Genomic DNA, 20,000 nt, shown 5'->3' with positions numbered 1-20,000 from the left:
AAAGCACCTGGTATTCCCAGGCAGTCTCCCATCCATGTACTAACCAGGCCCAAACCTGCTAATATTCAGAGATCGGGCATTGACTCTATTTTTTGGCAAAATTATTATATACTAAGTGAAAAATGTCCAAAAAGCTTACAGCACCTGGTATTCCCAGGCGGTCTCCCATTCAAGTACTAACCAGGCCCAAACCTGCTTAGCTTCCGAGATCAGACGAGATCGGGCATAGCCAGGTTGGTATGGCCGTAAGCGAAGTCTGCTGCAAAGAGAGGGCTATTTAAAGAACAGCCAATCTTATCGCCAGTACATTATATAAGTAGGAAAGAAAACCCAAAAGCTTAAAGCACCTGGTATTCCTAGGCAGTCTCTCATAAAAGTACTAACCAGACCTAAACCTGCTAAGATTCAGAGATCGGGCATTGACTCTTTTTTTTTTTTTTTATGAAAGATTATTATATAATTCGTGAAATTTTCCAAAAAGATTAAAGCACCTGGTATTCCCAGGCAGTCTCCCATCCATGTACTAACCAGGCCCAAACCTGCAAATATTCAGTGATCGGGCATTGACTCTATTTTTTGGCAAAATTATTATATACTAAGTGAAAAATGTCCAAAAAGCTTACAGCACCTGGTATTCCCAGGCAGTCTTCCATCCATGTACTAACCAGGCCCAAACCTGCAAATATTCAGAGATCGGGCATTGACTCTATTTTTTGGCAAAATTATTATATACTAAGTGAAAAATGTCCAAAAAGCTTACAGCACCTGGTATTCCCAGGCGGTCTCCCATCCAAGTACTAACCAGGACCAAACCTGCTTAGCTTCCGAGATCAGACGAGATCGGGCATAGCCAGGTTGGTATGGCCATAAGCGAAGTCTGCTGCAAAGAGAGGGCTATTTAAAGAACAGCCAATCTTATCGCCAGTACATTATATAAGTAAGAAAGAAAACCCAAAAGCTTAAAGCACCTGGTATTCCTAGGCAGTCTCTCATAAAAGTACTAACCAGACCTAAACCTGCTAAGATTCAGAGATCGGGCATTGACTCTTTTTTTTTTTTTTTAATGAAAGATTATTATATAATTCGTGAAATTTTCCAAAAAGAATAAAGCACCTGGTATTCCCAGGCAGTCTCCCATCCATGTACTAAGCAGGCCCAAACCTGCTAATGTTCAGAGATCAGGCATTGACTCTATTTTTTGGCAAAATTATTACATACAAAGTGAAAAATGTCCAAAAAGCTTACAGCACCTGGTGTTCCCAGGTGGTTTCCCATCCAAGTACTAACCAGGCCCAAACCTGCTTAGCTTCCGAGATCAAACGAGATCGGGCATAGCCAGGTTGGTATGGCCGTAAGCGAAGTCTGCTGCAAAGAGAGGGCTATTTAAAGACCAGCCAATCTTATCGCCAGTACATTATATAAGTAGGAAAGAAAACCCAAAAGCTTAAAGCACCTGGTATTCCTAGGCAGTCTCTCATCAAAGTACTAACCAGACCTAAACCTGCTAAGATTCAGAGATCGGGCATTGACTCTTTTTTTTTTTTTTCTTTTTTTTTAATGAAAGATTATTATATAATTCGTGAAATTTTCCAAAAAGATTAAAGCACCTGGTATTCCCAGGCAGTCTCCCATCCATGTACTAACCAGGCCCAAACCTGCAAATATTCAGAGATCGGGCATTGACTCTATTTTTTGGCAAAATTATTATATACTAAGTGAAAAATGTCCAAAAAGCTTACAGCACCTGGTATTCCCAGGCAGTCTCCCATCCATGTACTAACCAGGCCCAAACCTGCTAATATTCAGAGATCGGCATTGACTCTATTTTTTGGCAAAATTATTATATACTAAGTGAAAAATTTCCAAAAAGCTTACAGCACCTGGTATTCCCAGGCGGTCTCCCATCCAAGTATTAACCAGGCCCAAACCTGCTTAGCTTCCGAGATCAGATGAGATCGGGCATAGCCAGGTTGGTATGGCCGTAAGCGAAGTCTGCTGCAAAGAGAGGGCTATTTAAAGATCAGCCAATCTTATCGCCAGTACATTATATAAGTAGGAAAGAAAACCCAAAAGCTGAAAGCACCTGGTATTCCCAGGCAGTCTCCCATCCATGTACTAACCAGGCCCAAACCTGCTAATATTCAGAGATCGGGCATTGACTCTATTTTTTGGCAAAATTATTATATACTAAGTGAAAAATGTCCAAAAAGCTTACAGCACCTGGTATTCCCAGGCAGTCTCCCATTCAAGTACTAACCAGGCCCAAACCTGCTTAGCTTCCGAGATCAGACGAGATCGGGCATAGCCAGGTTGGTATGGCCGTAAGCGAAGTCTGCTGCAAAGAGAGGGCTATTTAAAGAACAGCCAATCTTATCGCCAGTACATTATATAAGTAGGAAAGAAAACCCAAAAGCTTAAAGCACCTGGTATTCCTAGGCAGTCTCTCATAAAAGTACTAACCAGACCTAAACCTGCTAAGATTCAGAGATCGGGCATTGACTCTTTTTTTTTTTTTTTAATGAAAGATTATTATATAATTCGTGAAATTTTCCAAAAAGATTAAAGCACCTGGTATTCCCAGGCAGTCTCCCATCCATGTACTAACCAGGCCCAAACCTGCTAATATTCAGAGATCGGGCATTGACTCTATTTTTTGGCAAAATTATTATATACTAAGTGAAAAATGTCCAAAAAGCTTACCGCACCTGGTGTTCCCAGGTGGTTTCCCATCCAAGTACTAACCAGGCCCAAACCTGCTTAGCTTCCGAGATCAAACGAGATCGGGCATAGCCAGGTTGGTATGGCCGTAAGCGAAGTCTGCTGCAAAGAGAGGGCTATTTAAAGACCAGCCAATCTTATCGCCAGTACATTATATAAGTAGGAAAGAAAACCCAAAAGCTTAAAGCACCTGGTATTCCTAGGCAGTCTCTCATCAAAGTACTAACCAGACCTAAACCTGCTAAGATTCAGAGATCGGGCATTGACTCTTTTTTTTTTTTTTCTTTTTTTTTAATGAAAGATTATTATATAATTCGTGAAATTTTCCAAAAAGATTAAAGCACCTGGTATTCCCAGGCAGTCTCCCATCCATGTACTAACCAGGCCCAAACCTGCAAATATTCAGAGATCGGGCATTGACTCTATTTTTTGGCAAAATTATTATATACTAAGTGAAAAATGTCCAAAAAGCTTACAGCACCTGGTATTCCCAGGCAGTCTCCCATCCATGTACTAACCAGGCCCAAACCTGCTAATATTCAGAGATCGGCATTGACTCTATTTTTTGGCAAAATTATTATATACTAAGTGAAAAATTTCCAAAAAGCTTACAGCACCTGGTATTCCCAGGCGGTCTCCCATCCAAGTATTAACCAGGCCCAAACCTGCTTAGCTTCCGAGATCAGATGAGATCGGGCATAGCCAGGTTGGTATGGCCGTAAGCGAAGTCTGCTGCAAAGAGAGGGCTATTTAAAGATCAGCCAATCTTATCGCCAGTACATTATATAAGTAGGAAAGAAAACCCAAAAGCTGAAAGCACCTGGTATTCCCAGGCAGTCTCCCATCCATGTACTAACCAGGCCCAAACCTGCTAATATTCAGAGATCGGGCATTGACTCTATTTTTTGGCAAAATTATTATATACTAAGTGAAAAATGTCCAAAAAGCTTACAGCACCTGGTATTCCCAGGCAGTCTCCCATTCAAGTACTAACCAGGCCCAAACCTGCTTAGCTTCCGAGATCAGACGAGATCGGGCATAGCCAGGTTGGTATGGCCGTAAGCGAAGTCTGCTGCAAAGAGAGGGCTATTTAAAGAACAGCCAATCTTATCGCCAGTACATTATATAAGTAGGAAAGAAAACCCAAAAGCTTAAAGCACCTGGTATTCCTAGGCAGTCTCTCATAAAAGTACTAACCAGACCTAAACCTGCTAAGATTCAGAGATCGGGCATTGACTCTTTTTTTTTTTTTTTAATGAAAGATTATTATATAATTCGTGAAATTTTCCAAAAAGATTAAAGCACCTGGTATTCCCAGGCAGTCTCCCATCCATGTACTAACCAGGCCCAAACCTGCTAATATTCAGAGATCGGGCATTGACTCTATTTTTTGGCAAAATTATTATATACTAAGTGAAAAATGTCCAAAAAGCTTACAGCACCTGGTGTTCCCAGGTGGTTTCCCATCCAAGTACTAACCAGGCCCAAACCTGCTTAGCTTCCGAGATCAAACGAGATCGGGCATAGCCAGGTTGGTATGGCCGTAAGCGAAGTCTGCTGCAAAGAGAGGGCTATTTAAAGACCAGCCAATCTTATCGCCAGTACATTATATAAGTAGGAAAGAAAACCCAAAAGCTTAAAGCACCTGGTATTCCTAGGCAGTCTCTCATCAAAGTACTAACCAGACCTAAACCTGCTAAGATTCAGAGATCGGGCATTGACTCTTTTTTTTTTTTTTCTTTTTTTTTAATGAAAGATTATTATATAATTCGTGAAATTTTCCAAAAAGATTAAAGCACCTGGTATTCCCAGGCAGTCTCCCATCCATGTACTAACCAGGCCCAAACCTGCAAATATTCAGAGATCGGGCATTGACTCTATTTTTTGGCAAAATTATTATATACTAAGTGAAAAATGTCCAAAAAGCTTACAGCACCTGGTATTCCCAGGCAGTCTCCCATCCATGTACTAACCAGGCCCAAACCTGCTAATATTCAGAGATCGGCATTGACTCTATTTTTTGGCAAAATTATTATATACTAAGTGAAAAATTTCCAAAAAGCTTACAGCACCTGGTATTCCCAGGCGGTCTCCCATCCAAGTATTAACCAGGCCCAAACCTGCTTAGCTTCCGAGATCAGATGAGATCGGGCATAGCCAGGTTGGTATGGCCGTAAGCGAAGTCTGCTGCAAAGAGAGGGCTATTTAAAGATCAGCCAATCTTATCGCCAGTACATTATATAAGTAGGAAAGAAAACCCAAAAGCTGAAAGCACCTGGTATTCCCAGGCAGTCTCCCATCCATGTACTAACCAGGCCCAAACCTGCTAATATTCAGAGATCGGGCATTGACTCTATTTTTTGGCAAAATTATTATATACTAAGTGAAAAATGTCCAAAAAGCTTACAGCACCTGGTATTCCCAGGCAGTCTCCCATTCAAGTACTAACCAGGCCCAAACCTGCTTAGCTTCCGAGATCAGACGAGATCGGGCATAGCCAGGTTGGTATGGCCGTAAGCGAAGTCTGCTGCAAAGAGAGGGCTATTTAAAGAACAGCCAATCTTATCGCCAGTACATTATATAAGTAGGAAAGAAAACCCAAAAGCTTAAAGCACCTGGTATTCCTAGGCAGTCTCTCATAAAAGTACTAACCAGACCTAAACCTGCTAAGATTCAGAGATCGGGCATTGACTCTTTTTTTTTTTTTTTATGAAAGATTATTATATAATTCGTGAAATTTTCCAAAAAGATTAAAGCACCTGGTATTCCCAGGCAGTCTCCCATCCATGTACTAACCAGGCCCAAACCTGCTAATATTCAGAGATCGGGCATTGACTCTATTTTTTGGCAAAATTATTATATACTAAGTGAAAAATGTCCAAAAAGCTTACAGCACCTGGTATTCCCAGGCGGTCTCCCATCCAAGTACTAACCAGGCCCAAACCTGCTTAGCTTCCGAGATCAAACGAGATCGGGCATAGCCAGGTTGGTATGGCCGTAAGCGAAGTCTGCTGCAAAGAGAGGGCTATTTAAAGACCAGCCAATCTTATCGCCAGTACATTATATAAGTAGGAAAGAAAACCCAAAAGCTTAAAGCACCTGGTATTCCTAGGCAGTCTCTCATCAAAGTACTTACCAGACCTAAACCTGCTAAGATTCAGAGATCGGGCATTGACTCTTTTTTTTTTTATTCTTTTTTTTTAATGAAAGATTATTATATAATTCGTGAAATTTTCCAAAAAAGATTAAAGCACCTGGTATTCCCAGGCAGTCTCCCATCCATGTACTAACCAGGCCCAAACCTGCAAATATTCAGAGATCGGGCATTGACTCTATTTTTTGGCAAAATTATTATATACTAAGTGAAAAATGTCCAAAAAGCTTACAGCACCTGGTATTCCCAGGCAGTCTCCCATCCATGTACTAACCAGGCCCAAACCTGCTAATATTCAGAGATCGGCATTGACTCTATTTTTTGGCAAAATTATTATATACTAAGTGAAAAATTTCCAAAAAGCTTACAGCACCTGGTATTCCCAGGCGGTCTCCCATCCAAGTATTAACCAGGCCCAAACCTGCTTAGCTTCCGAGATCAGATGAGATCGGGCATAGCCAGGTTGGTATGGCCGTAAGCGAAGTCTGCTGCAAAGAGAGGGCTATTTAAAGATCAGCCAATCTTATCGCCAGTACATTATATAAGTAGGAAAGAAAACCCAAAAGCTTAAAGCACCTGGTATTCCCAGGCAGTCTCCCATCCATGTACTAACCAGGCCCAAACCTGCTAATATTCAGAGATCGGGCATTGACTCTATTTTTTGGCAAAATTATTATATACTAAGTGAAAAATGTCCAAAAAGCTTACAGCACCTGGTATTCCCAGGCAGTCTCCCATTCAAGTACTAACCAGGCCCAAACCTGCTTAGCTTCCGAGATCAGACGAGATCGGGCATAGCCAGGTTGGTATGGCCGTAAGCGAAGTCTGCTGCAAAGAGAGGGCTATTTAAAGAACAGCCAATCTTATCGCCAGTACATTATATAAGTAGGAAAGAAAAACCAAAAGCTTAAAGCACCTGGTATTCCTAGGCAGTCTCTCATAAAAGTACTAACCAGACCTAAACCTGCTAAGATTCAGAGATCGGGCATTGACTCTTTTTTTTTTTTTTTTTATGAAAGATTATTATTTAATTCGTGAAATTTTCCAAAAAGATTAAAGCACCTGGTATTCCCAGGCAGTCTCCCATCCATGTACTAACCAGGCCCAAACCTGCAAATATTCAGTGATCGGGCATTGACTCTATTTTTTGGCAAAATTATTATATACTAAGTGAAAAATGTCCAAAAAGCTTACAGCACCTGGTATTCCCAGGCGGCCTCCCATCCAAGTACTAACCAGGCCCAAACCTGCTTAGCTTCCGAGATCAGACGAGATCGGGCATAGCCAGGTTGGTATGGCCGTAAGCGAAGTCTGCTGCAAAGAGAGGGCTATTTAAAGAACAGCCAATCTTATCGCCAGTACATTATATAAGTAAGAAAGAAAACCCAAAAGCTTAAAGCACCTGGTATTCCTAGGCAGTCTCTCATAAAAGTACTAACCAGACCTAAACCTGCTAAGATTCAGAGATCGGGCATTGACTCTTTTTTTTTTTTTAATGAAAGATTATTATATAATTCGTGAAATTTTCCAAAAAGATTAAAGCACCTGGTATTCCCAGGCAGTCTCCCATCCATGTACTAACCAGGCCCAAACCTGCAAATATTCAGAGATCGGGCATTGACTCTATTTTTTGGCAAAATTATTATATACTAAGTGAAAAATGTCCAAAAAGCTTACAGCACCTGGTATTCCCAGGCAGTCTCCCATCCATGTACTAACCAGGCCCAAACCTGCTAATATTCAGAGATCGGGCATTGACTCTATTTTTTGGCAAAATTATTATATACTAAGTGAAAAATGTCCAAAAAGCTTACAGCACCTGGTATTCCCAGGCGGTCTCCCATCCAAGTACTAACCAGGCCCAAACCTGCTTAGCTTCCGAGATCAAACGAGATCGGGCATAGCCAGGTTGGTATGGCCGTAAGCGAAGTCTGCTGCAAAGAGAGGGCTATTTAAAGAACAGCCAATCTTATCGCCAGTACATTATATAAGTAGGAAAGAAAACCCAAAAGCTTAAAGCACCTGGTATTCCTAGGCAGTCTCTCATAAAAGTACTAACCAGACCTAAACCTGCTAATATTCAGAGATCGGGCATTGACTCTATTTTTTGGCAAAATTATTATATACTAAGTGAAAAATGTCCAAAAAGCTTACAGCACCTGGTATTCCCAGGCAGTCTCCCATCCATTTACTAACCAGGCCCAAACCTGCTAATATTCAGAGATCGGCATTGACTCTATTTTTTGGCAAAATTATTATATACTAAGTGAAAAATTTCCAAAAAGCTTACAGCACCTGGTATTCCCAGGCGGTCTCCCATCCAAGTATTAACCAGGCCCAAACCTGCTTAGCTTCCGAGATCAGATGAGATCGGGCATAGCCAGGTTGGTATGGCCGTAAGCAAAGTCTGCTGCAAAGAGAGGGCTATTTAAAGATCAGCCAATCTTATCGCCAGTACATTATATAAGTAGGAAAGAAAACCCAAAAGCTTAAAGCACCTGGTATTCCCAGGCAGTCTCCCATCCATGTACTAACCAGGCCCAAACCTGCTAATATTCAGAGATCGGGCATTGACTCTATTTTTTGGCAAAATTATTATATACTAAGTGAAAAATGTCCAAAAAGCTTACAGCACCTGGTATTCCCAGGCGGTCTCCCATTCAAGTACTAACCAGGCCCAAACCTGCTTAGCTTCCGAGATCAGACGAGATCGGGCATAGCCAGGTTGGTATGGCCGTAAGCGAAGTCTGCTGCAAAGAGAGGGCTATTTAAAGAACAGCCAATCTTATCGCCAGTACATTATATAAGTAGGAAAGAAAACCCAAAAGCTTAAAGCACCTGGTATTCCTAGGCAGTCTCTCATAAAAGTACTAACCAGACCTAAACCTGCTAAGATTCAGAGATCGGGCATTGACTCTTTTTTTTTTTTTTTATGAAAGATTATTATATAATTCGTGAAATTTTCCAAAAAGATTAAAGCACCTGGTATTCCCAGGCAGTCTCCCATCCATGTACTAACCAGGCCCAAACCTGCAAATATTCAGTGATCGGGCATTGACTCTATTTTTTGGCAAAATTATTATATACTAAGTGAAAAATGTCCAAAAAGCTTACAGCACCTGGTATTCCCAGGCAGTCTCCCATCCATGTACTAACCAGGCCCAAACCTGCAAATATTCAGAGATCGGGCATTGACTCTATTTTTTGGCAAAATTATTATATACTAAGTGAAAAATGTCCAAAAAGCTTACAGCACCTGGTATTCCCAGGCGGTCTCCCATCCAAGTACTAACCAGGACCAAACCTGCTTAGCTTCCGAGATCAGACGAGATCGGGCATAGCCAGGTTGGTATGGCCGTAAGCGAAGTCTGCTGCAAAGAGAGGGCTATTTAAAGACCAGCCAATCTTATCGCCAGTACATTATATAAGTAGGAAAGAAAACCCAAAAGCTTAAAGCACCTGGTATTCCTAGGCAGTCTCTCATCAAAGTACTAACCAGACCTAAACCTGCTAAGATTCAGAGATCGGGCATTGACTCTTTTTTTTTTTTCTTTTTTTTTAATGAAAGATTATTATATAATTCGTGAAATTTTCCAAAAAGATTAAAGCACCTGGTATTCCCAGGCAGTCTCCCATCCATGTACTAACCAGGCCCAAACCTGCAAATATTCAGAGATCGGGCATTGACTCTATTTTTTGGCAAAATTATTATATACTAAGTGAAAAATGTCCAAAAAGCTTACAGCACCTAGTATTCCCAGGCAGTCTCCCATCCATGTACTAACCAGGCCCAAACCTGCTAATATTCAGAGATCGGCATTGACTCTATTTTTTGGCAAAATTATTATATACTAAGTGAAAAATTTCCAAAAAGCTTACAGCACCTGGTATTCCCAGGCGGTCTCCCATCCAAGTATTAACCAGGCCCAAACCTGCTTAGCTTCCGAGATCAGATGAGATCGGGAATAGCCAGGTTGGTATGGCCGTAAGCGAAGTCTGCTGCAAAGAGAGGGCTATTTAAAGATCAGCCAATCTTATCGCCAGTACATTATATAAGTAGGAAAGAAAACCCAAAAGCTTAAAGCACCTGGTATTCCTAGGCAGTCTCTCATAAAAGTACTAACCAGACCTAAACCTGCTAATATTCAGAGATCGGGCATTGACTCTATTTTTTGGCAAAATTATTATATACTAAGTGAAAAATGTCCAAAAAGCTTACAGCACCTGGTATTCCCAGGCAGTCTCCCATCCATGTACTAACCAGGCCCAAACCTGCTAATATTCAGAGATCGGCATTGACTCTATTTTTTGGCAAAATTATTATATACTAAGTGAAAAATGTCCAAAAAGCTTACAGCACCTGGTATTCCCAGGCGGTCTCCCATTCAAGTACTAACCAGGCCCAAACCTGCTTAGCTTCCGAGATCAGACGAGATCGGGCATAGCCAGGTTGGTATGGCCGTAAGCGAAGTCTGCTGCAAAGAGAGGGCTATTTAAAGAACAGCCAATCTTATCGCCAGTACATTATATAAGTAGGAAAGAAAACCCAAAAGCTTAAAGCACCTGGTATTCCTAGGCAGTCTCTCATAAAAGTACTAACCAGACCTAAACCTGCTAGGATTCAGAGATCGGGCATTGACTCTTTTTTTTTTTTTATGAAAGATTATTATATAATTCGTGAAATTTTCCAAAAAGATTAAAGCACCTGGTATTCCCAGGCAGTCTCCCATCCATGTACTAACCAGGCCCAAACCTGCAAATATTCAGTGATCGGGCATTGACTCTATTTTTTGGCAAAATTATTATATACTAAGTGAAAAATGTCCAAAAAGCTTACAGCACCTGGTATTCCCAGGCAGTCTCCCATCCATGTACTAACCAGGCCCAAACCTGCAAATATTCAGAGATCGGGCATTGACTCTATTTTTTGGCAAAATTATTATATACTAAGTGAAAAATGTCCAAAAAGCTTACAGCACCTGGTATTCCCAGGCGGTCTCCCATCCAAGTACTAACCAGGCCCAAACCTGCTTAGCTTCCGAGATCAGACGAGATCGGGCATAGCCAGGTTGGTATGGCCATAAGCGAAGTCTGCTGCAAACAGAGGGCTATTTAAAGAACAGCCAATCTTATCGCCAGTACATTATATAAGTAAGAAAGAAAACCCAAAAGCTTAAAGCACCTGGTATTCCTAGGCAGTCTCTCATAAAAGTACTAACCAGACCTAAACCTGCTAAGATTCAGAGATCGGGCATTGACTCTTTTTTTTTTTTTTTTAATGAAAGATTATTATATAATTCGTGAAATTTTCCAAAAAGATTAAAGCACCTGGTATTCCCAGGCAGTCTCCCATCCATGTACTAAGCAGGCCCAAACCTGCTAATGTTCAGAGATCAGGCATTGACTCTATTTTTTGGCAAAATTATTACATACAAAGTGAAAAATGTCCAAAAAGCTTACAGCACCTGGTATTCCCAGGCGGTTTCCCATCCAAGTACTAACCAGGCCCAAACCTGCTTAGCTTCCGAGATCAGACGAGATCGGGCATAGCCAGGTTGGTATGGCCGTAAGCGAAGTCTGCTGCAAAGAGAGGGCTATTTAAAGAACAGCCAATCTTATCGCCAGTACATTATATAAGTAGGAAAGAAAACCCAAAAGCTTAATGCACCTGGTATTCCTAGGCAGTCTCTCATAAAAGTACTAACTAGACCTAAACCTGCTAAGATTCAGAGATCGGGCATTGACTCTATTTTTTGGCAAAATTATTATAAACTAAGTGAAAAATGTCCAAAAAGCTTACAGCACCTGGTATTCCCAGGCGGTCTCCCATCCAAGTACTAACCAGGCCCAAACCTGCTTAGCTTACGAGATCAGACGAGATCGGGCATAGCCAGGTTGGTATGGCCGTAAGCGAAGTCTGCTGCAAAGAGAGGGCTATTTAAAGAGCAGCCAATCTTATTGCCAGTACATTATATAAGTAGGAAAGAAAGCCCAAAAGCTTAAAGCACCTGGTATTCCTAGGCAGTCTCTCATCAAAGTACTAAACCAGACCTAAACCTGCTAAGATTCAGAGATCGGGCACTGACTCTTTTTTTTTATTTTTATTTTTTTTATGAAAGATTATTATATAATTCGTGAAATTTTCCAAAAAGATTAAAGCACCTGGTATTCCCAGGCAGTCTCCCATCCATGTACTAACCAGGCTCAAACCTGCAAATATTCAGTGATCGAGCATTGACTCTATTTTTTGGCAAAATTATTATATACTAAGTGAAAAATGTCCAAAAAGCTTACAGCACCTGGTATTCCCAGGCAGTCTCCCATCCATGTACTAACCAGGCCCAAACCTGCTAATATTCAGAGATCGGCATTGACTCTATTTTTTGGCAAAATTATTATATACTAAGTGAAAAATGTCCAAAAAGCTTACAGCACCTGGTATTCCCAGGCGGTCTCCCATCCAAGTATTAACCAGGCCCAAAACTGCTTAGCTTCCGAGATCAGATGAGATCGGGCATAGCCAGGTTGGTATGGCCGTAAGCGAAGTCTGCTGCAAAGAGAGGGCTATTTAAAGATCAGCCAATCTTATCGCCAGTACATTATATAAGTAGGAAAGAAAACCCAAAAGCTTACAGCACCTGGTATTCCCAGGCGGTCTCCCATTCAAGTACTAACCAGGCCCAAACCTGCTTAGCTTCCGAGATCAGACGAGATCGGGCATAGCCAGGTTGGTATGGCCGTAAGCGAAGTCTGCTGCAAAGAGAGGGCTATTTAAAGAACAGCCAATCTTATCGCCAGTACATTATATAAGTAGGAAAGAAAACCCAAAAGCTTAAAGCACCTGGTATTCCTAGGCAGTCTATAAATACAAAAATGCAGTCTGCACACTGAAAAATACTGCTCCATACAAAAGTGTATTTAATTATGTACAAGGCAACGTTTCGACCCTCAGGTCTTCATCAGGCACAATCTCAATAAGTGAGGAACACCTTTAAATACATAACAGGTGCTCACCTTAATTAGAATTCCTCACTTAGAAGTCATGTGACAGAAACAAATCATGTGACAGAAACAAATCATATGACAAACACTCCAAAAACAACATCAAATAACTTGAAAATCATATAACAAACACTCAAAATGCAGCATCAAATAACTTGAAAAAAAAAAACAAACATATGAAAATATTTATAGAAATGGCTTGATATCAAAATCCTCATTCAACCCTAATGGTGACAAAGTATTTAGAGAATAAATCCAAAAACATTCTCTCTGTAATAATTTCTTCTCATAGTCTCCACCTCTTGATGGTTTAGTTACCTTTTCTATACCGATGTACTTTAACACACTGACATTATGACCCATTTGCCTAAAATGAGACGCAATGGGACTGCGCATATCACCGGTCCTGATGTTACTGCGATGTTCACAAATACGAATACGTAATTGTCTGGATGTTTTACCCACATAGGCAAGACCACACGGGCAGCGAATTAAATAAATAACATGGGTTGAAGCACATGTGATAGTGCCTCGTATCGGAATGTCGCGACCAGTGCGTGGATTACTAAAAGAATTACATTTGTGTGTGAAAGCGCACTGAGCACAATTGCCACACCTGTAGTTACCTGGAGGAAGAGATGGAATACCTTTCATTCGTGCAGGATATTCAGATTTTACCAACCAATCACGGAAGTTATTTTGACGTTTAAAAACTAATTTAGGACTGTTTTTAAAAACACCAGACAAACTAGGATCACTAGAAATAATATGCCAGTGTTTTTTTAAAATTCTACGAAACTCCGCACCCAAAGATGAGTACTTCGTTGTGCAAATGGGAGCATTGAAGGCCTGCGTTTTGTTGTTACTTTTGTTTTGTAAACACTGCATTTGAGATGTATCATTCAACTTCTGTTTGGCATTTTCTATCCATTCCATACGGTAACCACGATTCAGAAATCTTTTAGTTAACTGATTAGATTGGTAAGTGTAAGATTCATCCGTGCTGCACACTCTACGCACACGTTTAAACTGACTGATAGGCAAGCTCTTAACTAAAGGTCTAGGATGGAAACTATCCCCTCTCAAAATGGTATTTCGATCCGTAGGTTTACGATATAGATCGGTATGAAGTTTGCCGTCACATTTGTATACTCTAACATCAAGAAAACTAATGCTAACAGAGTCATATTCCATAGTAAAATTCACATGCTCATTCCTTGAATTAAGATAATTTAGAAATAACATCATCTCTGCAGGTGTAGCCTTGGTAATCATAAAAATGTCATCAATATACCGTTTGTAGAACAAAATCTTAGGAAAAAAGAAATTTGACTCATTCAAAATAAAATCATTTTCAAAAATTCCCATATACAAGCAAGCATAGTTTGGTGCCATTTTACTACCCATTGCAGTACCTTTGATTTGTAAATAAAAATCGTCCTGAAAACGAAAAAAGTTCTTAGTTAAGACAATGTTCGCTAAGTCCAATAAACATGCTGTGCTGGGTTTTTCATCTGCAGGTCTTTTTGTTAGAAATTGTTCTAAAGCACCTAAACCATCAATGTGAGGAATATTTGTGTATAAGCTCTGAACATCAAAGGTGGCCAAGAGCACATCATCTATAGCAAAATCAACACAAAATAGTGATTCAATAAAATCCATAGAGTCTCTGACATAGGAAGACAACATTGGTACAAAAGGTTTTATAAAATAATCCACATAAGAGGAGATGTTTTCAGTAAGACTACCAATGCCACTCACTATTGGACGGCCTTTTAAAGGGGTGTCTAATCCTTTGTGAACCTTAGGCAGAGTATATATAATGGGTATTATTGGAAAGTCTACCTTAAGGAAATTATATTCATTTTTGCTAAACTCCCCATTCTCAAAATGGGATAACAACTTGGAGTCAATGCAGGTTTTAAATTTATTGGTAGGATCAGCAGGTAAAGATTGATAAAAAATATGGTCATTCAATTGTATACGAATCTCTTGTTCATAATCCGAAGCACGTTGAAGTACAATCGCGCCACCCTTATCTGCAGGACGCACTATCACCGTATTATCTTTGCCAAGATCAAGTAAAGCATCCCTCTCCTGGCCCAAATTTGGGTTCATGTGATGTGCACACCACTTCTGTGTGTTCTGATTCCTAGGCAGTCTCTCATAAAAGTACTAACCAGACCTAAACCTGCTAAGATTCAGAGATCGGGCATTGACTCTTTTTTTTTTTTTTTTATGAAAGATTATTATATAATTCGTGAAATTTTCCAAAAAGATTAAAGCACCTGGTATTCCCAGGCAGTCTCCCATCCATGTACTAACCAGGCCCAAACCGGCAAATATTCAGTGATCGGGCATTGACTATTTTTTGGCAAAATGATTATATACTAAGTGAAAAATGTCCAAAAAGCTTACAGCACCTGGTATTCACAGGCAGTCTCCCATCCATGTACTAACCAGGCCCAAACCTGCAAATATTCAGAGATCGGGCATTGACTCTATTTTTTGGCAAAATTATTATATACTAAGTGAAAAATGTCCAAAAAGCTTACAGCACCTGGTATTCCCAGGCGGTCTCCCATCCAAGTACTAACCAGGCCCAAACCTGCTTAGCTTCCGAGATCAGACGAGATCGGGCATAGCCAGGTTGGTATGGCCGTAAGCGTAGTCTGCTGCAAAGAGAGGGCTATTTAAAGAACAGCCAATCTTATCACCAGTACATTATATAAGTAGGAAAGAAAACCCAAAAGCTTAAAGCACCTGGTATTCCTAGGCAGTCTCTCATAAAAGTACTAACCAGACCTAAACCTGCTAAGATTCAGAGATCGGGCATTGACTCTATTTTTTGGCAAAATTATTATATACTAAGTGAAAAATGTCCAAAAAGATTAAAGCACCTGGTATTCCCAGGCAGTCTCCCATCCATGTACTAACCAGGCCCAAACCTGCAAATATTCAGTGATCGGGCATTGACTCTATTTTTTGGCAAAATTATTATATACTAAGTGAAAAATGTCCAAAAAGCTTACAGCACCTGGTATTCCCAGGCAGTCTCCCATCCATGTACTAACCAGGCCCAAACCTGCAAATATTCAGAGATCGGGCATTGACTCTATTTTTTTTTTTTAATGAAAGATTATTATATAATTCGTGAAATTTTCCAAAAAGAATAAAGCACCTGGTATTCCCAGGCAGTCTCCCATCCATGTACTAAGCAGGCCCAAACCTGCTAATGTTCAGAGATCAGGCATTGACTCTATTTTTTGGCAAAATTATTACATACAAAGTGAAAAATGTCAAAAAAGCTTACAGCACCTGGTGTTCCCAGGTGGTTTCCCATCCAAGTACTAACCAGGCCCAAACCTGCTTAGCTTCCGAGATCAGACGAGATCGGGCATAGCCAGGTTGGTATGGCCGTAAGCGAAGTCTGCTGCAAAGAGAGGGCTATTTAAAGACCAGCCAATCTTATCGCCAGTACATTATATAAGTAGGAAAGAAAACCCAAAAGCTTAAAGCACCTGGTATTCCTAGGCAGTCTCTCATCAAAGTACTAACCAGACCTAAACCTGCTAAGATTCAGAGATCGGGCATTGACTCTTTTTTTTTTTTCTTTTTTTTTAATGAAAGATTATTATATAATTCGTGAAATTTTCCAAAAAGATTAAAGCACCTGGTATTCCCAGGCAGTCTCCCATCCATGTACTAACCAGGCCCAAACCTGCAAATATTCAGAGATCGGGCATTGACTCTATTTTTTGGCAAAATTATTATATACTAAGTGAAAAATGTCCAAAAAGCTTACAGCACCTAGTATTCCCAGGCAGTCTCCCATCCATGTACTAACCAGGCCCAAACCTGCTAATATTCAGAGATCGGCATTGACTCTATTTTTTGGCAAAATTATTATATACTAAGTGAAAAATTTCCAAAAAGCTTACAGCACCTGGTATTCCCAGGCGGTCTCCCATCCAAGTATTAACCAGGCCCAAACCTGCTTAGCTTCCGAGATCAGATGAGATCGGGCATAGCCAGGTTGGTATGGCCATAAGCGAAGTCTGCTGCAAAGAGAGGGCTATTTAAAGATCAGCCAATCTTATCGCCAGTACATTATATAAGTAGGAAAGAAAACCCAAAAGCTTAAAGCCCCTGTTATTCCCAGGCAGTCTCCCATCCATGTACTAACCAGGCCCAAACCTGCTAATATTCAGAGATCGGGCATTGACTCTATTTTTAGGGGCAAAATTATTATATACTAAGTGAAAAATGTCCAAAAAGCTTACAGCACCTGGTATTCCCAGGCAGTATCCCATCCATGTACTAACCAGGCCCAAACCTGCAAATATTCAGAGATCGGGCATTGACTCTATTTTTTGGCAAAATTATTATATACTAAGTGAAAAATGTCCAAAAAGTTTACAGCACCTGGTATTCCCAGGCGGTCTCCCATCCAAGTACTAACCAGGCACAAACCTGCTTAGCTTCCGAGATCAGACGAGATCGGGCATAGCCAGGTTGGTATGGCCGTAAGCGTAGTCTGCTGCAAAGAGAGGGCTATTTAAAGAACAGCCAATCTTATCGCCAGTACATTATATAAGTAGGAAAGAAAACCCAAAAGCTTAAAGCACCTGGTATTCCTAGGCAGTCTCTCATAAAAGTACTAACCAGACCTAAACCTGCTAAGATTCAGAGATCGGGCATTGACTCTATTTTTTGGCAAAATTATTATATACTAAGTGAAAAATGTCCAAAAAGATTAAAGCACCTGGTATTCCCAGGCAGTCTCCCATCCATGTACTAACCAGGCCCAAACCTGCAAAAATTCAGAGATCGGGCATTGACTCTATTTTTTGGCAAAATTATTATATACTGAGTGAAAAATGTCCAAAAAGCTTACAGCACCTGGTATTCCCAGGCAGTCTCCCATCCATGTACTAACCAGGCCCAAACCTGCTAATATTCAGAGATCGGCATTGACTCTATTTTTTGGCAAAATTATTATATACTAAGTGAAAAATTTCCAAAAAGCTTACAGCACCTGGTATTCCCAGGCGGTCTCCCATCCAAGTATTAACCAGGCCCAAAACTGCTTAGCTTCCGAGATCAGATGAGATCGGGCATAGCCAGGTTGGTATGGCCGTAAGCGAAGTCTGCTGCAAAGAGAGGGCTATTTAAAGATCAGCCAATCTTATCGCCAGTACATTATATAAGTAGGAAAGAAAACCCAAAAGCTTAAAGCACCTGGTATTCCCAGGCAGTCTCCCATCCATGTACTAACCAGGCCCAAACCTGCTAATATTCAGAGATCGGGCATTGACTCTATTTTTTGGCATAATTATTATATACTAAGTGAAAAATGTCCAAAAAGCTTACAGCACCTGGTATTCCCAGGCGGTCTCCCATTCAAGTACTAACCAGGCCCAAACCTGCTTAGCTTCCGAGATCAGACGAGATCGGGCATAGCCAGGTTGGTATGGCCGTAAGCGAAGTCTGCTGCAAAGAGAGGGCTATTTAAAGAACAGCCAATCTTATCGCCAGTACATTATATAAGTAGGAAAAAAAACCCAAAAGCTTAAAGCACCTGGTATTCCTAGGCAGTCTCTCATAAAAGTACTAACCAGACCTAAACCTGCTAAGATTCAGAGATCGGGCATTGACTCTTTTTTTTTTTTTTATGAAAGATTATTATATAATTCGTGAAATTTTCCAAAAAGATTAAAGCACCTGGTATTCCCAGGCAGTCTCCCATCCATGTACTAACCAGGCCCAAACCGGCAAATATTCAGTGATCGGGCATTGACTATTTTTTGGCAAAATTATTATATACTAAGTGAAAAATGTCCAAAAAGCTTACAGCACCTGGTATTCCCAGGCATTCTCCCATCCATGTACTAACCAGGCCCAAACCTGCAAATATTCAGAGATCGGGCATTGACTCTATTTTTTGGCAAAATTATTATATACTAAGTGAAAAATGTCCAAAAAGCTTACAGCACCTGGTATTCCCAGGCGGTCTCCCATCCAAGTACTAACCAGGCCCAAACCTGCTTAGCTTCCGAGATCAGACGAGATCGGGCATAGCCAGGTTGGTATGGCCGTAAGCGTAGTCTGCTGCAAAGAGAGGGCTATTTAAAGAACAGCCAATCTTATCGCCAGTACATTATATAAGTAGGAAAGAAAACCCAAAAGCTTAAAGCACCTGGTATTCCTAGGCAGTCTCTCATAAAAGTACTAACCAGACCTAAACCTGCTAAGATTCAGAGATCGGGCATTGACTCTATTTTTTGGCAAAATTATTATATACTAAGTGAAAAATGTCCAAAAAGATTAAAGCACCTGGTATTCCCAGGCAGTCTCCCATCCATGTACTAACCAGGCCCAAACCTGCAAATATTCAGTGATCGGGCATTGACTCTATTTTTTGGCAAAATTATTATATACTAAGTGAAAAATGTCCAAAAAGCTTACAGCACCTGGTATTCCCAGGCAGTCTCCCATCCATGTACTAACCAGGCCCAAACCTGCAAATATTCAGAGATCGGGCATTGACTCTATTTTTTGGCAAAATTATTATTTACTAAGTGAAAAATGTCCAAAAAGCTTACAGCACCTGGTATTCCCAGGCGGTCTCCCATCCAAGTACTAACCAGGCCCAAACCTGCTTAGCTTCCGAGATCAGACGAGATCGGGCATAGCCAGGTTGGTAATGCCGTAAGCGTAGTCTGCTGCAAAGAGAGGGCTATTTAAAAAACAGCCAATCTTATCGCCAGTACATTATATAAGTAGGAAAGAAAACCCAAAAGCTTAAAGCACCTGGTATTCCTAGGCAGTCTCTCATAAAAGTACTAACCAGACCTAAACCTGCTAAGATTCAGAGATCGGGCATTGACTCTATTTTTTGGCAAAATTATTATATACTAAGTGAAAAATGTCCAAAAAGATTAAAGCACCTGGTATTCCCAGGCAGTCTCCCATCCATGTACTAACCAGGCCCAAACCTGCAAATATTCAGAGATTGGGCATTGACTCTATTTTTTGGCAAAATTATTATATACTAAGTGAAAAATGTCCAAAAAGCTTACAGCACCTGGTATTCCCAGGCAGTCTCCCATTTATGTACTAACCA

General features: G+C 40.6%; 34 non-coding genes across 34 annotated transcripts; all 34 read right to left on the bottom strand.

Moving 5' to 3' along the window:
* Positions 1–132: 132 nt before the first annotated feature.
* LOC127994654 (5S ribosomal RNA) lies at positions 133–251 on the bottom strand. Its single transcript, XR_008167630.1, has one exon. It is a non-coding gene; the product is annotated as a 5S ribosomal RNA (ribosomal RNA).
* A 502-nt stretch (positions 252–753) lies between these two features.
* On the bottom strand, positions 754–872 carry LOC128000181 (5S ribosomal RNA). Its single transcript, XR_008172973.1, has one exon. It is a non-coding gene; the product is annotated as a 5S ribosomal RNA (ribosomal RNA).
* Positions 873–1,238: 366 nt separating this feature from the next.
* Positions 1,239–1,357, bottom strand: LOC127996667 (5S ribosomal RNA). Its single transcript, XR_008169563.1, has one exon. It is a non-coding gene; the product is annotated as a 5S ribosomal RNA (ribosomal RNA).
* A 511-nt stretch (positions 1,358–1,868) lies between these two features.
* LOC127995468 (5S ribosomal RNA) lies at positions 1,869–1,987 on the bottom strand. Its single transcript, XR_008168415.1, has one exon. It is a non-coding gene; the product is annotated as a 5S ribosomal RNA (ribosomal RNA).
* A 221-nt stretch (positions 1,988–2,208) lies between these two features.
* On the bottom strand, positions 2,209–2,327 carry LOC127999267 (5S ribosomal RNA). The gene has a single exon (XR_008172087.1). It is a non-coding gene; the product is annotated as a 5S ribosomal RNA (ribosomal RNA).
* Positions 2,328–2,693: 366 nt separating this feature from the next.
* LOC128002856 (5S ribosomal RNA) lies at positions 2,694–2,812 on the bottom strand. Its single transcript, XR_008175592.1, has one exon. It is a non-coding gene; the product is annotated as a 5S ribosomal RNA (ribosomal RNA).
* A 511-nt stretch (positions 2,813–3,323) lies between these two features.
* LOC127995467 (5S ribosomal RNA) lies at positions 3,324–3,442 on the bottom strand. The gene has a single exon (XR_008168414.1). It is a non-coding gene; the product is annotated as a 5S ribosomal RNA (ribosomal RNA).
* Positions 3,443–3,663: 221 nt separating this feature from the next.
* LOC127999266 (5S ribosomal RNA) lies at positions 3,664–3,782 on the bottom strand. Its single transcript, XR_008172086.1, has one exon. It is a non-coding gene; the product is annotated as a 5S ribosomal RNA (ribosomal RNA).
* Positions 3,783–4,148: 366 nt separating this feature from the next.
* LOC127996666 (5S ribosomal RNA) lies at positions 4,149–4,267 on the bottom strand. Its single transcript, XR_008169562.1, has one exon. It is a non-coding gene; the product is annotated as a 5S ribosomal RNA (ribosomal RNA).
* Positions 4,268–4,778: 511 nt separating this feature from the next.
* Positions 4,779–4,897, bottom strand: LOC127995466 (5S ribosomal RNA). The gene has a single exon (XR_008168413.1). It is a non-coding gene; the product is annotated as a 5S ribosomal RNA (ribosomal RNA).
* Positions 4,898–5,118: 221 nt separating this feature from the next.
* On the bottom strand, positions 5,119–5,237 carry LOC127999265 (5S ribosomal RNA). Its single transcript, XR_008172085.1, has one exon. It is a non-coding gene; the product is annotated as a 5S ribosomal RNA (ribosomal RNA).
* Positions 5,238–5,602: 365 nt separating this feature from the next.
* LOC127988920 (5S ribosomal RNA) lies at positions 5,603–5,721 on the bottom strand. Its single transcript, XR_008162074.1, has one exon. It is a non-coding gene; the product is annotated as a 5S ribosomal RNA (ribosomal RNA).
* Positions 5,722–6,233: 512 nt separating this feature from the next.
* Positions 6,234–6,352, bottom strand: LOC127995465 (5S ribosomal RNA). The gene has a single exon (XR_008168412.1). It is a non-coding gene; the product is annotated as a 5S ribosomal RNA (ribosomal RNA).
* A 221-nt stretch (positions 6,353–6,573) lies between these two features.
* On the bottom strand, positions 6,574–6,692 carry LOC127999264 (5S ribosomal RNA). Its single transcript, XR_008172084.1, has one exon. It is a non-coding gene; the product is annotated as a 5S ribosomal RNA (ribosomal RNA).
* A 367-nt stretch (positions 6,693–7,059) lies between these two features.
* LOC127995335 (5S ribosomal RNA) lies at positions 7,060–7,178 on the bottom strand. The gene has a single exon (XR_008168288.1). It is a non-coding gene; the product is annotated as a 5S ribosomal RNA (ribosomal RNA).
* Positions 7,179–7,679: 501 nt separating this feature from the next.
* On the bottom strand, positions 7,680–7,798 carry LOC127988919 (5S ribosomal RNA). Its single transcript, XR_008162073.1, has one exon. It is a non-coding gene; the product is annotated as a 5S ribosomal RNA (ribosomal RNA).
* Positions 7,799–8,155: 357 nt separating this feature from the next.
* On the bottom strand, positions 8,156–8,274 carry LOC127995464 (5S ribosomal RNA). Its single transcript, XR_008168411.1, has one exon. It is a non-coding gene; the product is annotated as a 5S ribosomal RNA (ribosomal RNA).
* A 221-nt stretch (positions 8,275–8,495) lies between these two features.
* LOC127994653 (5S ribosomal RNA) lies at positions 8,496–8,614 on the bottom strand. The gene has a single exon (XR_008167629.1). It is a non-coding gene; the product is annotated as a 5S ribosomal RNA (ribosomal RNA).
* Positions 8,615–9,116: 502 nt separating this feature from the next.
* On the bottom strand, positions 9,117–9,235 carry LOC127998015 (5S ribosomal RNA). Its single transcript, XR_008170868.1, has one exon. It is a non-coding gene; the product is annotated as a 5S ribosomal RNA (ribosomal RNA).
* Positions 9,236–9,744: 509 nt separating this feature from the next.
* On the bottom strand, positions 9,745–9,863 carry LOC127995579 (5S ribosomal RNA). The gene has a single exon (XR_008168521.1). It is a non-coding gene; the product is annotated as a 5S ribosomal RNA (ribosomal RNA).
* Positions 9,864–10,220: 357 nt separating this feature from the next.
* LOC127994651 (5S ribosomal RNA) lies at positions 10,221–10,339 on the bottom strand. The gene has a single exon (XR_008167627.1). It is a non-coding gene; the product is annotated as a 5S ribosomal RNA (ribosomal RNA).
* Positions 10,340–10,839: 500 nt separating this feature from the next.
* LOC127994449 (5S ribosomal RNA) lies at positions 10,840–10,958 on the bottom strand. Its single transcript, XR_008167436.1, has one exon. It is a non-coding gene; the product is annotated as a 5S ribosomal RNA (ribosomal RNA).
* A 367-nt stretch (positions 10,959–11,325) lies between these two features.
* On the bottom strand, positions 11,326–11,444 carry LOC127994831 (5S ribosomal RNA). The gene has a single exon (XR_008167801.1). It is a non-coding gene; the product is annotated as a 5S ribosomal RNA (ribosomal RNA).
* A 221-nt stretch (positions 11,445–11,665) lies between these two features.
* On the bottom strand, positions 11,666–11,784 carry LOC127999238 (5S ribosomal RNA). The gene has a single exon (XR_008172058.1). It is a non-coding gene; the product is annotated as a 5S ribosomal RNA (ribosomal RNA).
* Positions 11,785–12,295: 511 nt separating this feature from the next.
* Positions 12,296–12,414, bottom strand: LOC128002696 (5S ribosomal RNA). Its single transcript, XR_008175439.1, has one exon. It is a non-coding gene; the product is annotated as a 5S ribosomal RNA (ribosomal RNA).
* Positions 12,415–12,498: 84 nt separating this feature from the next.
* LOC127994650 (5S ribosomal RNA) lies at positions 12,499–12,617 on the bottom strand. The gene has a single exon (XR_008167626.1). It is a non-coding gene; the product is annotated as a 5S ribosomal RNA (ribosomal RNA).
* A 2,805-nt stretch (positions 12,618–15,422) lies between these two features.
* On the bottom strand, positions 15,423–15,541 carry LOC127996700 (5S ribosomal RNA). Its single transcript, XR_008169594.1, has one exon. It is a non-coding gene; the product is annotated as a 5S ribosomal RNA (ribosomal RNA).
* A 639-nt stretch (positions 15,542–16,180) lies between these two features.
* LOC127994910 (5S ribosomal RNA) lies at positions 16,181–16,299 on the bottom strand. Its single transcript, XR_008167876.1, has one exon. It is a non-coding gene; the product is annotated as a 5S ribosomal RNA (ribosomal RNA).
* Positions 16,300–16,808: 509 nt separating this feature from the next.
* LOC127998792 (5S ribosomal RNA) lies at positions 16,809–16,927 on the bottom strand. The gene has a single exon (XR_008171621.1). It is a non-coding gene; the product is annotated as a 5S ribosomal RNA (ribosomal RNA).
* Positions 16,928–17,287: 360 nt separating this feature from the next.
* On the bottom strand, positions 17,288–17,406 carry LOC128003552 (5S ribosomal RNA). The gene has a single exon (XR_008176275.1). It is a non-coding gene; the product is annotated as a 5S ribosomal RNA (ribosomal RNA).
* Positions 17,407–17,900: 494 nt separating this feature from the next.
* LOC128002695 (5S ribosomal RNA) lies at positions 17,901–18,019 on the bottom strand. Its single transcript, XR_008175438.1, has one exon. It is a non-coding gene; the product is annotated as a 5S ribosomal RNA (ribosomal RNA).
* Positions 18,020–18,240: 221 nt separating this feature from the next.
* Positions 18,241–18,359, bottom strand: LOC127994649 (5S ribosomal RNA). The gene has a single exon (XR_008167625.1). It is a non-coding gene; the product is annotated as a 5S ribosomal RNA (ribosomal RNA).
* Positions 18,360–18,858: 499 nt separating this feature from the next.
* On the bottom strand, positions 18,859–18,977 carry LOC127996688 (5S ribosomal RNA). The gene has a single exon (XR_008169583.1). It is a non-coding gene; the product is annotated as a 5S ribosomal RNA (ribosomal RNA).
* Positions 18,978–19,472: 495 nt separating this feature from the next.
* LOC127999986 (5S ribosomal RNA) lies at positions 19,473–19,591 on the bottom strand. Its single transcript, XR_008172788.1, has one exon. It is a non-coding gene; the product is annotated as a 5S ribosomal RNA (ribosomal RNA).
* Between the last annotated feature and the right edge of the window lie 409 nt (positions 19,592–20,000).

The sequence above is a fragment of the Carassius gibelio genome, chromosome B22 (assembly GCF_023724105.1).
Source record: "Carassius gibelio isolate Cgi1373 ecotype wild population from Czech Republic chromosome B22, carGib1.2-hapl.c, whole genome shotgun sequence".
NCBI lineage: Eukaryota > Metazoa > Chordata > Actinopteri > Cypriniformes > Cyprinidae > Carassius > Carassius gibelio.
This window is presented reverse-complemented; position numbering and strand designations above follow the sequence as displayed.